Below are 13,984 nucleotides of genomic sequence, written 5' to 3' on the forward strand. Positions count from 1 at the left end.
CATCCAAGTGTCCGGATCGTTCGACAGATAGTTACGTTATTTAAGGAAACAGGAAATGTTCCGCCATACGTGAAACGTCAACCACAACCTGCAACAAATGATGATGCCCAAGTAGGTGTTTTAGCTGCTGTCGCGGCTAATCCGCACATCAGTAACAGACAAACTGCGCAAGAATCGGGAACCTCAAAAACGTCGGTGTTGAGAACGCTACATAAACATCGATCGCACCCGTACCATATTTCTATGCACAAGGAATTGCATGGCGACGACTTTGAACGTCCTGTACAGTTCTGCCACTGGGCACAAGAGAAATTACGGGACGATTACAGATTTTTTTGCACGCGTTCTATTTAGCGACGAAGCGTCATTCAGCAACAGCGGTAACTTAAACCGGCATAATATGCACTACTGGGCAACGGAAAGTCCACGATGGCTGCGACAAGTGGAACATCAGTACCTTGGTGGGTTAATGTATGGTGCGGCATTATGGGAGGAAGGATAATTAGCTTCCACTTTATCGATGGCAATCTAAATGGTGCAATGTATGCTGATTTCCTACTTAATGTTCTACCGATGTTACACTGCATGACAGAATGGCGATGTACTTCTAACAAGATGGATGTCCGGCACATAGCTCGCGTGCGGTTGAAGCGGTACTGAATAGCATATTTCATGACAGGTGGATTGGTCGTCGAAGCACCATACCATGGCCCGCACGTTCACCGGATCTGACGTCCCCGGATTTCTTTCTGTGGGGAAAGTTGAAGGATATTTGTTATCGTGATCCACCGACAACGCCTGACAACATGCGTCAGCGCATTGTCAATGCATGTGCGAACATTACGGAAGGCGAACTACTCGCTGTTGAGAGGAATGTCGTTACACATGTTGCCAAATGCATTGAGGTTGACGGACATCATTTTGAGCATTTATTGCATTAATGTGGTATTTGCAGATAATCACGCTGTAACAGCATGCGTTATTACAACGCCAACTATCACACAGCGAAAAAAGTGGTCCAACTAAAACATTCATGTTTCTTTACGTACTACACGAATATGTAATTATAAATGGGGGTTCCTATTTAAAACGCAGCTGATACCCGTTTGACCTATGGCAGCGCCATCTAGCGGGCCAACCATAGCGCCATCTGGTTTCCCCCTTCAAGCTAGACAAGTTTCGTTCTTTGTAGTTTTTTCGTTTGATTCTTATTACGTGAGACATTTGGCCCGGTCACGATCAATGGTGCACCCTGTATAAGACAAGCGTCTGGTGCAGTTGTTAGATCTGTTACTGCTGCCACAATGGCAGGTTATCAAGATTCAAGTGAGTTTGAACGTGGTGTTATAGTCGGCGCACGCGCGATGGAACACAGCAATTCTGAGGTAGCGATGAAGTGCGGATTTTCCTTTACGACCATTTCACGAGTGTACCGCGAGTATCAGGAATCCGGTAAAACATCAAATCTTCGACGTCGCTGAGGCCGGTAAAGATCCTGCACGAACGGGACCAACGACGATTGAAGAGAATCGTCCAACGTGCCCGAAGAGCAATCCTTCCGCAAATTGTTGCAGATTTCGATGCTGGGCCATCAACAAGTGTCAGCGTGCGAACCATTCAACGAAACATCATCGATATGGGCTTTCGGAGCCTCGTGGACCCTGTATGTCAAAGAAATGGTTCTAATGGCCTAAGTCCTTAGGTTAGTTAGGCTTAAGTAGTTCTAAGTCTAGGGGACTGATGACCTCAGACGTTAAGTCCCATAGTGCTTAGAGCCATTTGAACCATTTTAAAGACATGACAAACTAGCATAAAGGAGCTATCATGCCAGGACTTGCCAGTAACCACACTGTGCCAAATTTGTTGGTGTATCACTGTTGAGTATCCAACGTGCCTACAAGGAATGGTGCAACATTTGGAGCCACGTAACACGGTCTAAGAACAGTGGTCGTAAAAAAAAACCTTATTGACAGGAATTTGAGATTAGTGTTATCCCTTGCCAATCACATTCAGTATCAAATCTAACAGGAATTGATGCTGTCAGCGAATACAGGTCCGTCTCAACCAGAGGGATACCTCATGCAGTACATATGAAACCACATACGGCACATATCTGGAGATGGGTCCTTCATAAGAGGCCATTGCACACAGTCGTACATAAAGCTGCATGTCTCCAGTGGGCCAAACAACACGGGAACTGGACAGCAACTGACTGGAGGTGTTTAGTGTCCTCTGATGAATCGTCATTTTGTTTCTTTTCAAATTATGCGAGGCGTCGCCAAATGCATCAACAGCCCAAAGAGGCATTTAGCCTGCAACACGTGGAGGGTGTAAGTTAGGACTGAGGTAGATTTGAGATGCTTTGGTGTGATTAATTTTTTGTCCAATGTGCTTAACAAGACAACTTTTGTGCTACCACTGGCTTCTTTTTTCTTGTAAACGTACACTATTCCTCACACACAGATATACATTCAAAAGCACTCATCCAAGTGCGCCCGAACCCACACGACCTTTTTATTTTAATTCCTGCTCTTTTTAATTAGCACTAAATTGCGTAGAAATAGCATCAGATTTACATCTTAAAAGGGGAGGACGCCTACTCGTCATCACCGTTCAAATTCGCGGTACATGTAGGGCGTAGTGAGCCATGCAAGTGCCCCAAGTGGAAACTTCAGATGGCCAAGCGTTTAGGAAATAAAGGGAATTTTGATACGGATCTATCACAATGTGCACATTATCAATTGCTCCTGTGACAGAGTGTCTAGACAGCGGTGTTTGGCTCAGCGTTAAAAGAATGGATCCGTCTTGAAAATGTCGCGGGCTGACACCAACCAGTGGCAAATATTTTTGTGCTCCTTGGCAATGCGACCGATGTCACTATTAACCGCAGCATCATACAGCTTATTTTGTACTTGTATGTGCAAAACATGAGCGTGTGTCGTCAATCCTTGAAACAAGCGCATTATCATGTAAACTTGGGGTTGTGAACTGAAACCTGATAGTCAAGGGAAGGCAGGATTCGCTTAGGATTGTGGACGGGGCCGTATTCAGTTACTATTGGCTGCCTTTTATAGTTACACACATTTATTTTTAATACAGTAATTCCAGACTCAACAAAAAATAAAAAATACCACACATTATTAATGAAGGAATAAACAATTGTATAAATAATAGTATTTTCAGTGTGTTACAATTTAGCAAATCACCATAAAATACAGATACAGATTATGTTTTTAAAAAAGCCACTGGGGTCACGGCTGAAGGCCTTACACGCCAAGAATGGCAATAAATTAAGAATGTTTAAGAACTCGCTGCAATTACAACATACAGGTATTGAAATACACTCCTGGAAATGGAAAAAAGAACACATTGACACCGGTGTGTCAGACCCACCATACTTGCTCCGGACACTGCGAGAGGGCTGTACAAGCAATGATCACACGCACGGCACAGCGGACACACCAGGAACCGCGGTGTTGGCCGTCGAATGGCGCTAGCTGCGCAGCATTTGTGCACCGCCGCCGTCAGTGTCAGCCAGTTTGCCGTGGCATACGGAGCTCCATCGCAGTCTTTAACACTAGTAGCATGCCGCGACAGCGTGGACGTGAACCGTATGTGCAGTTGACGGACTTTGAGCGAGGGCGTATAGTGGGCATGCGGGAGGCCGGGTGGACGTACCGCCGAATTGCTCAACACGTGAGGCGTGAGGTCTCCACAGTACATCGATGTTGTCGCCAGTGGTCGGCGGAAGGTGCACGTGCCCGTCGACCTGGGACCTGACCGCAGCGACGCACGGATGCACGCCAAGACCGTAGGATCCTACGCAGTGCCGTAGGGGACCGCACCGCCACTTCCCAGCAAATTAGGGACACTGTTGCTCCTGGGGTATCGGCGAGGACCATTCGCGACCGTCTCCATGAAGCTGGGCTACGGTCCCGCACACCGTTAGGCCGTCTTCCGCTCACGCCCCAACATCGTGCAGCCCGCCTCCAGTGGTGTCGCCACAGGCGTGAATGGAGGGACGAATGGAGACGTGTCGTCTTCAGCGATGAGAGTCGCTTCTGCCTTGGTGCCAATGATGGTCGTATGCGTGTTTGGCGCTGTGCAGGTGAGCGCCACAATCAGGACTGCATACGACCGAGGCACACAGGGCCAACACCCGGCATCATGGTGTGGGGAGCGATCTCCTACACTGGCCGTACACCACTGGTGATCGTCGAGGGGACACTGAATAGTGCACGGTACATCCAAACCGTCATCGAACCCATCGTTCTACCATTCCTAGACCGGCAAGGGAACTTGCTGTTCCAACAGGACAATGCACGTCCGCATGTATCCCGTGCCACCCAACGTGCTCTAGAAGGTGTAAGTCAAGTACCCTGGCCAGCAAGATCTCCGGATCTGTCCCCCATTGAGCATGTTTGGGACTGGATGAAGCGTCGTCTCACGCGGTCTGCACGTCCAGCATGAACGCTGGTCCAACTGAGGCGCCAGGTGGAAATGGCATGGCATGCCGTTCCACAGGACTACATCCAGCATCTCTATGATCGTCTCCATGGGAGAATAGCAGCCTGCATTGCTGCGAAAGGTGGATATACACTGTACTAGTGCCGACATTGTGCATGCTCTGTTGCCTGTGTCTATGTGCCTGTGGTTCTGTCAGTGTGATCATGTGATGTATCTGACCCCAGGAATGTGTCAATAAAGTTTCCCCTTCCTGGGACAATGAATTCACGGTGTTCTTATTTCAATTTCCAGGAGTGTATTAAAAAGTGGCCACAAACACAGCAGAAGGTACCAGACGCCAAGAATGGTAGTAATTAAGGTTTTAAGGTTTACTGCTAAACACATATATCGAATTATTTTTTTCAAACCAACTGACCACAATCACGGCTGAAGGCCTTACACGCCAGGAACGGCAATTATATAAAAAATTTAGGAACCTGCTGTAAAGCAGCAAATACAAGCAAAGGTTAATTAAAAGAAACAAGCAACTAACCACCAAACAGATGAAATAAGATAATGGTAACCTTGTAACACAACCTTTACACTGCCAGATTTATTCCAGAAGGTGACCGGAACTATTAACTAGACATACATAACCTTTAATGTAGGCATTACTGGGTATGGTAATAAATAATACAATAATAAAACACAAGGACCAGTCACAGACGGTGCTCCAGGAATCGACCTCTGAGAAGGTCCGGCAACAAACACTTTCGCGAGCGATGAGATAGGCAGCCAAGATTTGCATTCACTTCACAAAATGGTAATTCAGACTAGTGGCAGTCTAACGAATGACTAATGATAATCTTGTTCAAGCTACCTGACGTCCAATAAACCAAACGCAAGAATGGAACAACATGCCAAAGCCGGAACCGGCGGACTGCACTACACCCCCAGAATAATGTGCTTAGAGCGACCAGAACGACAAAGGAATCACTACCACCAGAATAGAAGAACCACAAACGGCCTAGAATCAAGAAAGCTGTCAAAACTACACGCCTTACCGAACAGCAGCGGCAAGGCGAGGAAACTTCCCCAGGTCAGGTAACTGGGGCATTAATGGCCACCAGGCAGGAAAACTACCGCTGGTTGAACTTGACAAATTGCAACAAGATGAACGCAGTAAATAGTAATAAGAAGTCGAGGAAAGCTAATCAGATCCGCCTTCCTCAAGCACTCCACTCGCTGCTCTTCGCCTCGGCGACACTACGAGCAGCAACACGAACCCAAGCCACTGGAGAATCGCGAGATCTCACAATGGTGGAGATTTATCTACTTCAATTGAAATGCACTCATCTTAAAGCGTGCAGGGTCTGGCATATGACGAAGTCGTGCACCCTCGTGACCACAGCCCTTCCATCTGCAGTCCATGTGCGCCGCCAGCGGTCCCGGCATGTTCTCGCACTGCGTGGACCTGGCTGCTCCTGAGTTCCCAACCGAACTCCACACTCACACGACACAAAAAAAACAACAACGTCGCCGTAAAGATAGGGCAACAGTTACTACATATCGATAACCGCCGCTGCTGCCACTAGCAGACAGGCAACGCTTGCGAAACGAGTGGCGCCAGTCAAGACGAGAGAAGACACACAACCGCAACCATGCGAACTAATGGATACTGTCTGGCCTCCAACAGAGGGCGGAAACCTACCAACACGAGCCACAGCACGGCTTATGAACGGTCCATAATGTGCAAACACGAATAATTGTATACAGTGAGCAATTTGACCCTGGTGGCGCTGTCGGCACAAACAACGACACTGGCCTGAACGATTGGCAGCTATATAAAGAGCGCTATGAGACAACAGATCATCCGTAACCATACATTCAGGGTCCGTGTACGTACTGTGCTGCCGATTGTATACTGTGCTACGAGGACTGGACTCTCTCTCGTGGATACTCGCTCTGGACATGGTTATTTTCAAGCTTATTATGACAGTGCGTTGAACTGGTATCATTGTACGTGTTGTGAACTTTAAAGTTGAGGTGTGCCTTAATCGTCAGAAGTCTTGTTGTATTGATTTAAAATAATTAAGGGACAACGCTAGCCAGGTAGCTCATTCACCTGTTCGCTCTTGATGGGGTAACGTGAATATTGCGAGATTAGTGTACGAATATTCTGGGAAATATTGCAATCATTGCAGACAAAACAACCGTCCCGTGAGAACACTGGAGAAAAATATTGTGGAAGGATCGAAAATGACAGACAAAAGTGATAATTGTAACATGCTTGGAACATCGATAGATAACAAACAGGAGCCAGAAGATAATAGCCTCCACAGCAATGCGTCGAAGCGGCGATTGAAGATGCACTGGATTTATGGTTGGTTGTTTGAGGTTTAAGGGACCAAACAGCAAGGTCATCAGTCCCTTGTTTAAAATGTGGTCCATTCCGCCAATGCGACATCTCAGGAAAGTCAGAACAATAAAAGGGAAAAGGCTAAAAACGTAAAGGGGCAGTCATGTTGTCAATGGTAAGAACAAAACGAGGGAAGTCAGCAAGAGAACGAACCCAACGCTATGCTGAAGCAGCATAGGCAAGACCACCCGTGACTTAAAAGGTACAACCGCTAGAATGTAGAAGTACGTATGGGAAAAGGAGACTAACCAATCCTTCAAAACAGGGTAAAAACAGAGTAAAAGGGAAAGAAAAGAGGATTTCGGTCAGGGAGGTGAATCAGGAATCTCTTAACACTACTTACAGTGGGAGACACCCAAACACTCACCGCCCTGCCCCAATACCAGAGAGAGATTAAAAACCTTAAAACTGAGAATAAAAACCACTTTCACGGAGGAAACCGAGAACCAGAGAGACCATCCGGGAATCGTCAGCCAACATCAAAGGTAAAGTGTGGGGGAGTCTGCACTTAGCACACAGAGCCAAAAGAAGCGGGCATTCAATCAAAATGTGGGCTACTGACTGGAAGGCTCCACAACCACAAAGTGGGGGTGGCTCATCACGCAAAAGAAAACCATGGGTCAGCCTGGTATGGCCAATGCGGAGACGACACAGTGTGGTCGAGTCCTTTCGGGAGAGGGGAAAGAAAGGAAGAACACCACGGGCCTTGTGTCACTTTAATCGCACGAAGTTTATTAGACAGGGGAGTAGCCTCCCAAGAATTGGCCCATGACTGTGCAAAGTGGGATTTGATGTGAAGCCATAAGTCCGCTGCAAGAGGGGTTACAGAAAACGTGGGGTAAGTGACTGCTCCCCCAGCCAAACGATCAGCGAGCTCATTACCCGGGATACCCACATGGCCAGGGACCCAAAGTCAATGGAACAAGCAGCACGGTGAATATCAGCGAGATAGTCATGGATGGCAGAGACCAAGGGATGGCGCGAAAAATACCGGTCAATAGCAAGAAGGCCACTCATTGAGTCGGTACGTAACAAAACGCAGTTGTGTTGGGACTGTTTAATAAAGGTAACGGCCTGGGAAATTGCCATCAATTCCGCAGTAAACACCCCACATGTAGGAGGCAGCAGATGGTTTTCCATTCCGACAGAGGACGTGAAGGCATACCCCACATGATCAGCAGATTTAGAGCCATCAGTGTAAAAAACAACAGCATCCCAAAACTCCCATAAAATTTGGCGGAAAAAGGAACGGAACACAACCGGGGGGGATGGAATCTTTTGGATCTCGGCAGAGATCCATCCGAATTCGAGGCCGAGGAACTAACCAAGGGGGGGTGGAGGGGAGGGAGCGAGGAAGGCAGGACAAAGAAGGAAGCTGAAAATCACGGCAAAGAGACGCAAGGCGCAGCCCAACTGGTAAACCCGCCCGAGGGCGGGAGTCGGGTGGGCGACGTCCATGGTCTGGGAACAGGATAGAATAGGAAGGATGAGTGGGAGAGGAACGGATAGTGAGTGCATAAGACACCAGAAGCTGGGGAGGGGGGATCCCAGCTTCAACCAGGAGACTATCAACAGGGCTAGTAGGGAAGGCACCGGTGGCCAAACGGATACAACGATGGTGGACTGGATCCAGCACGTGCAGTGTGGAAGGAGCAGATGAACCATAAACTTGAAAACCATAGTCCAAGCGAGACAGAACTAGAGCACGATAAACACGAAGAAGGAGGGAACGGTCCGCACCCCAAGAGGAGTGGGCAAGGAAGCGAAGGACATTGAGTTTACGGAAACATCCTACCTTCAGATATCTGATATGGGGCAGCCAAGTGAGCTTGTCAAAAAGAAGACCCAGGAAACGAAACCGTGGGACCACAGGCAATCGTTGGGCATCGAGATAGAGCTCTGGATCAGGGTGGATCGTAGTACGGCGACAGAAGTGGACCACCCGCGATTTTAGAGGAGAGAATTGAATCCCATGTGAGAGGGTCCATGCAGAGGCACGCCGTATAGCTCCCTGGAGCTGCCGCTCTGCAAATGCCATCGAAGAGGAACTAACCCAAATTCAGAAATCATCCACATATAGGACAGGTGCGACCAAAGGACCGACAGAGGCCCCAAGTCCATCGATAGCAATGAGGAAGAGAAGGACACTCAAGACAGAACCCTGTGGGATGCCCGTCTCCTGGGTCCTTCGAGAACTAAACACAGTACCAACTCGAACTCTGAATGACCGATGGAACAGGAACTGGCGGATAAAAATCGGGAGAGGGTCCCTAAGACCCCACTGATGAAGGGTAAGTAAGATGTGATGGCGCCAGGCTGTGTCATAGGCCTTGCGGAGGTCAAAAAACACTGCAACCAAATGGCGGCGCTGGGAAAAAGCCTGCCAAACTGCGGATTCCAAGCGAAGTAAATGATCGATTGGGGACCGTCCCTCTCGAAAGCCACACTGGTAAGGGGACAATAGATCCCGAGATTCGCTGACCCAATTTAGCCAACGGGCTACCATCCGTTCAAGTAACTTACAAACAACATTGGTCAAAGTAACTGATCGATAGCTGTCAACAGATAGGGGGTTCTTACCAGGCTTAAGGACAGGAACCACGATGCTATCCCTCCACTGAGAAGGGAAGTCACCTTGGAGCCAGATACGATTAAACACCCAAAGAAGATGTTGCCATTGAGGAGCACTGAGATGTTGAAGCAGTTGGTTACGAATGGAATCTGGACCAGGGGCCGTATCATGAGAAGCAGAAAGAAATTCCCATTCAGTAAAAAGTTCATTGTAAGATTCTGACTCACAACATAAGGTGGAAGCTTCAGCTCGCTGTTTCTGGTGAAGGAAAGCAGCTGGATAGGAGGCTGATGCTGATGCCACTGCAAAATGGGTCGCAAGATGTTCTGCAAGAACTAATGGGTCCGTACAAAGGCCATCTGGGAGGTGAAGGCCTGGGAGGGTGGACTGCTGATGGCAACCTTGGAGAGTGCGAAGTGTAGCCCATACCCGTGACAGAGGGACAGTAGAATCAAGGGAAGAAACGAATCGTTCCCAACATATCCGCTTGCTCTGTTTGATTAAATAACGGGCTTTAGCGCAGAGTCCTTTAAAGGTAGTAAGGCTGGCTACGGATGCGTGCTCTTACCCAAGTGTTGCAAAGCTCGACAGCGATCATGGATGGCAATGGCAACGGCCGTACTCCACCATGGGACTTGCCGGCGACGAAATGGTCCAGATGAGCGCGGGACAGCAAGGTTAGCAGCGCGAACAATCGCGTCAGACACGTCATGTAGGACGTCATCAATACAACCCGACAAAGAGGGAGAAAACACGACCTCTGCAGTGTATAGAGGCCAATCGGCGCGTTGGAGAGACCAGCGAGGTACCTGTCCATCGGGGAGCGGGAAGGGAGCGAGATAATCAACGGGAAATCGTCGCTATCACAAAGGTCGTCGTGTGGCGACCAGTGTAATGAAGGGACGAGAGAGGGAGAAGAAAGAGAAAGATCAATGGCAGAAAAGGTACCATGACTGGCACTGAAATAAGTAGGGGAGCCATCATTAAGAAGATACACGTCGCGGTCTGCAATAAACTGGTCTATAAGAAGACCTCATCTAGATGGAAAGGCACTGCCCCACAAGGGATGATGAGCATTAAAATCCCCAAGGAGGAGGAGGGAGGAGGAAGTTGCTGAAGGAGGGCAGTTAAGGCAGCAGGTGTAAGAGTCCTGTCAGGAGGGAGATACAGATTGCAAACTGTGACTGCAGAGTCTAGGTGGACCCTAACAGCAACCGCTTCCTATGTAGTTTGAAGAGGAATCCACGTGCTAGCAATGTCTGTACGAACCAACGTACAAACGCCACCAGAAGCCCGCAAGGGTCCGAACTGATTTCGACAGAAAACACGGAACCCACGGAGGGTCGGTGAGTGAGAATCAGTAAAATGAGATTCCTGGAGAACCACACAAGCTGCAGAGTAAGACGAAAGAAGGGATTTCAATTCCGGAAGGTGACGATAGTATCCATTACAATTCCATTAGAGAACAACGATGATTTAAATGGGGGCTGAACACGCTAAAGCCAGTCATACCGCCAGGTCACCACCCGTCACCGACAAGGAGGGGACGACATCCATGAACGACAGGTCAGAATCCGGTTGTGAAGTCGGGGAAGGGACCTCTGGTGACATCAGAGGCTCCTTGTCCCAGGACTTATGTTTCTTCTTCTTTTCAGGCTGAGATCGAGGAGGGCTGTGTGGCATAAAGGAGCCAGCTGCAGCAAGATCAGGAACAGAAAGAGACCGGGCGACCTGGGGCAGACAGACCGCGGCTCTCGCGGTCGTCGTGCAGCAGCAGACCTTTGGCCTGGAAGGTGCCGGGAAGGGGCATCCCGGGAGAGGCACCCTTGACTGGCAGATGCTGAAGGAGTGGGACACTTCTCCGGCTGGGGAGGGGGAGCAGAGCCCAGAGGAGAAGGTGTGGGAGCTGCAGTGGAGGGGGGAGGAGAGGGGTCCGGGATGGGGATAAGGAAGGGGGAGGAATGGGTGAAGATGTAACCAAGGCGTAACTAGATGTCATGGACACAGGGCCTCTGTGTAGGTTAAACGATCGAGGGACTTACACTCCTGTATCTTCTTTTCCTTCTTATATACTGGGCAATCTGGTGAACGTGGAGAATGACTACCATGACAATTTACACATACAGGAGGGGGAACACAGGGACTCCCCTCACGGAGTGGACGTCCAGTCACCACAGAGAGCTGTGAACAGCAGGAAGACATGTGTCCAAAACGCAAGCACTTAAAACACCTCATAGGAGGTGGGATGTACAGCTTCACATCACATCGATAAACCATAATCTTAACTTTCTCAGGGAGGGTATCCCCTTCAAAGGCCAGGATAAAGGCACCAGTATCAATGCGATTGTCTTTAGGACCCTTCTGAACACGCCGAACAAAGTGAACACCCCGCCATCCGGGATTGTCCCGAAGTTCCTCATCAGTTTGAAGGATGAGATCCCTGTGAAAAGTCACACCTTGTACCATATTTAGAGACTGGTGGGGGTAATGGACACAGGAATTGTGCCAAGATGGGTACAGGGACGAAGGGCCGCAGATTGGGCAGCTGAAGCAGTTTTGATCAGCAATGAACCCGGCCGCATCTTGCTCAGGGAGTCCACTTCGCCAAACTTGTCTTCAATGTGTTCCGCAAAGAATAAAGGTTTGGTATTGGTGAAAGTATCTCGATCAGTTCTGGTGCAAACTAGATAACGGGGGAAAGGTTTCGCCACTAGCCGACGGGCCTGACCCTCTTCCCAGGGGGTAGCCGTGGAAGGGAAGGCTGAAGGGGCAAGAGAAGCAGCACTTGAAGAACCAGTTCCATGCAGAGAGACGGCCGCAGAAGAATGGCCAGAGTTCTGGACCCGTATGCGTTTCACTTGCATAGTGTCCGCCCTGATACCACCCACTCCGATCAGGGGCTCTCCTCACGGGCGCCACCCAGCCACAGCAAGGGCCGTCTGGCACGGCGGCCATTGCCAGGAGTTCCGATGCTCCAGGATGACGAGCAACCACTCCAAGGCATGCATGAGGAGGTCACAGCTCAGGTATCAGAAGTGTGATCCCTGTGTGTTCAGGGGGCTCAACCAAAAGGGTACATTGTGACCCCACCACACGGGCTGGCTACCATGCTGGCTATGCACCCTAGCATCAGACAATGACGTTAAAGAAAAGGTGGAATATACTAGGAGGGCGCACGTCGGAGACACTAGGTAAGGTGCTCTTCCCCAAATGGCTCACACTACGGAGGAGAATGCGCTAGGTGACGATCAGTTTGGATTTAGGAAAAATAAATGGAGGAGAGAGGCAATTCTGACGTTACAGCTAATAATGGAAGCAAGGCTAAAGAAAAATCAAGACACTTTCATAGGATTTGTCGACCTGGAAAAAGCGTTCGACAATATAAAATGGTGCAAGCTGTTCGAGATTCTGAAAAAAGTAGGGGTAAGCTATAGGGAGAGACGGGTCATATACAATATGTACAACAACCAAGAGGGAACAATAAGAGTGGACGATCAAGAACGAAGTGCTCGTATTAAGAAGGGTGTAAGACAAGGCTGCAGCCTTTCGCCCCTACTCTTCAATCTGTACATCGAGGAAGCAATGATGGAAATAATAGAAAGGTTCAGGAGTGGAATTAAAATACAAGGTGAAAGGATATCAATTATACGATTCGCTGATGACATTGCTATCCTGAGTGAAAGTGAAGAAGAATTAAATGATCTGCCGAACGGAATGAACAGTCTAATGAGTACACAGTATGGTTTGAGAGTAAATCGGAGAAAGACGAAGGTAATGAGAAGTAGTAGAAATGAGAACAGCGAGAAACTTAACATCAGGATTGATGGTCACGAAGTCAATGAAGTTAAGGAATTCTGCTACCTAGGCAGTAAAATAACCAGTGACGGACGGAGCAAGGAGGACATCAAAAGCAGACTGGCTATGGCAAAAAATGCATTTCTGGCAAAGAGAAGTCTACTAATATCAAAAACCGGCCTTAATTTGAGGAAGAAATTTCTGAGGATGTACGTCTGGAGTACAGCATTGTATGGTAGTGAAACATGGACTGTGGGAAAACAGGAACAGAAGAGAATCGAAGCATTTGAGATGTGGTGCTATAGACGAATGTTGAAAGTTAGGTGGACTGATAAGGTAAGGAATGAGGAGGTTCTACGCAGAATCGGAGAGGAAAGGAATATGTGGAAAACACTGATAAGGAGAATGGACAGGATGATAGGACATCTACTAAGACATGAGGGAATGACTTCCATGGTACTAGAGGGAGCTGTAGAGGGCAAAAACTGCAGAGGAAGACAGAGATTGGATTACGTCAAGCAAATAATTGAGGACGTAGGTTGCAAGTGCTACTCTGAGATGAAGAGGTTAGCACAGGAAAGGAATTCGTGGCGGGCCGCATCAAACCAGTCAGTAGACTGATAACACAAAAAAAAGGAGAAATTTTGTAATGGAGGTCAAACTCCAGAGGGGGGCCAAGGAATGCGAAAAGGAGAAGATTACGTAACAAAGCCGAATTGTAAAACCAACAGAACCAGGAGGATAGCGGGGCC

The sequence above is a fragment of the Schistocerca cancellata genome, chromosome 10 (genome assembly GCF_023864275.1).
Source record: "Schistocerca cancellata isolate TAMUIC-IGC-003103 chromosome 10, iqSchCanc2.1, whole genome shotgun sequence".
Taxonomy (NCBI): Eukaryota; Metazoa; Arthropoda; class Insecta; order Orthoptera; family Acrididae; genus Schistocerca; species Schistocerca cancellata.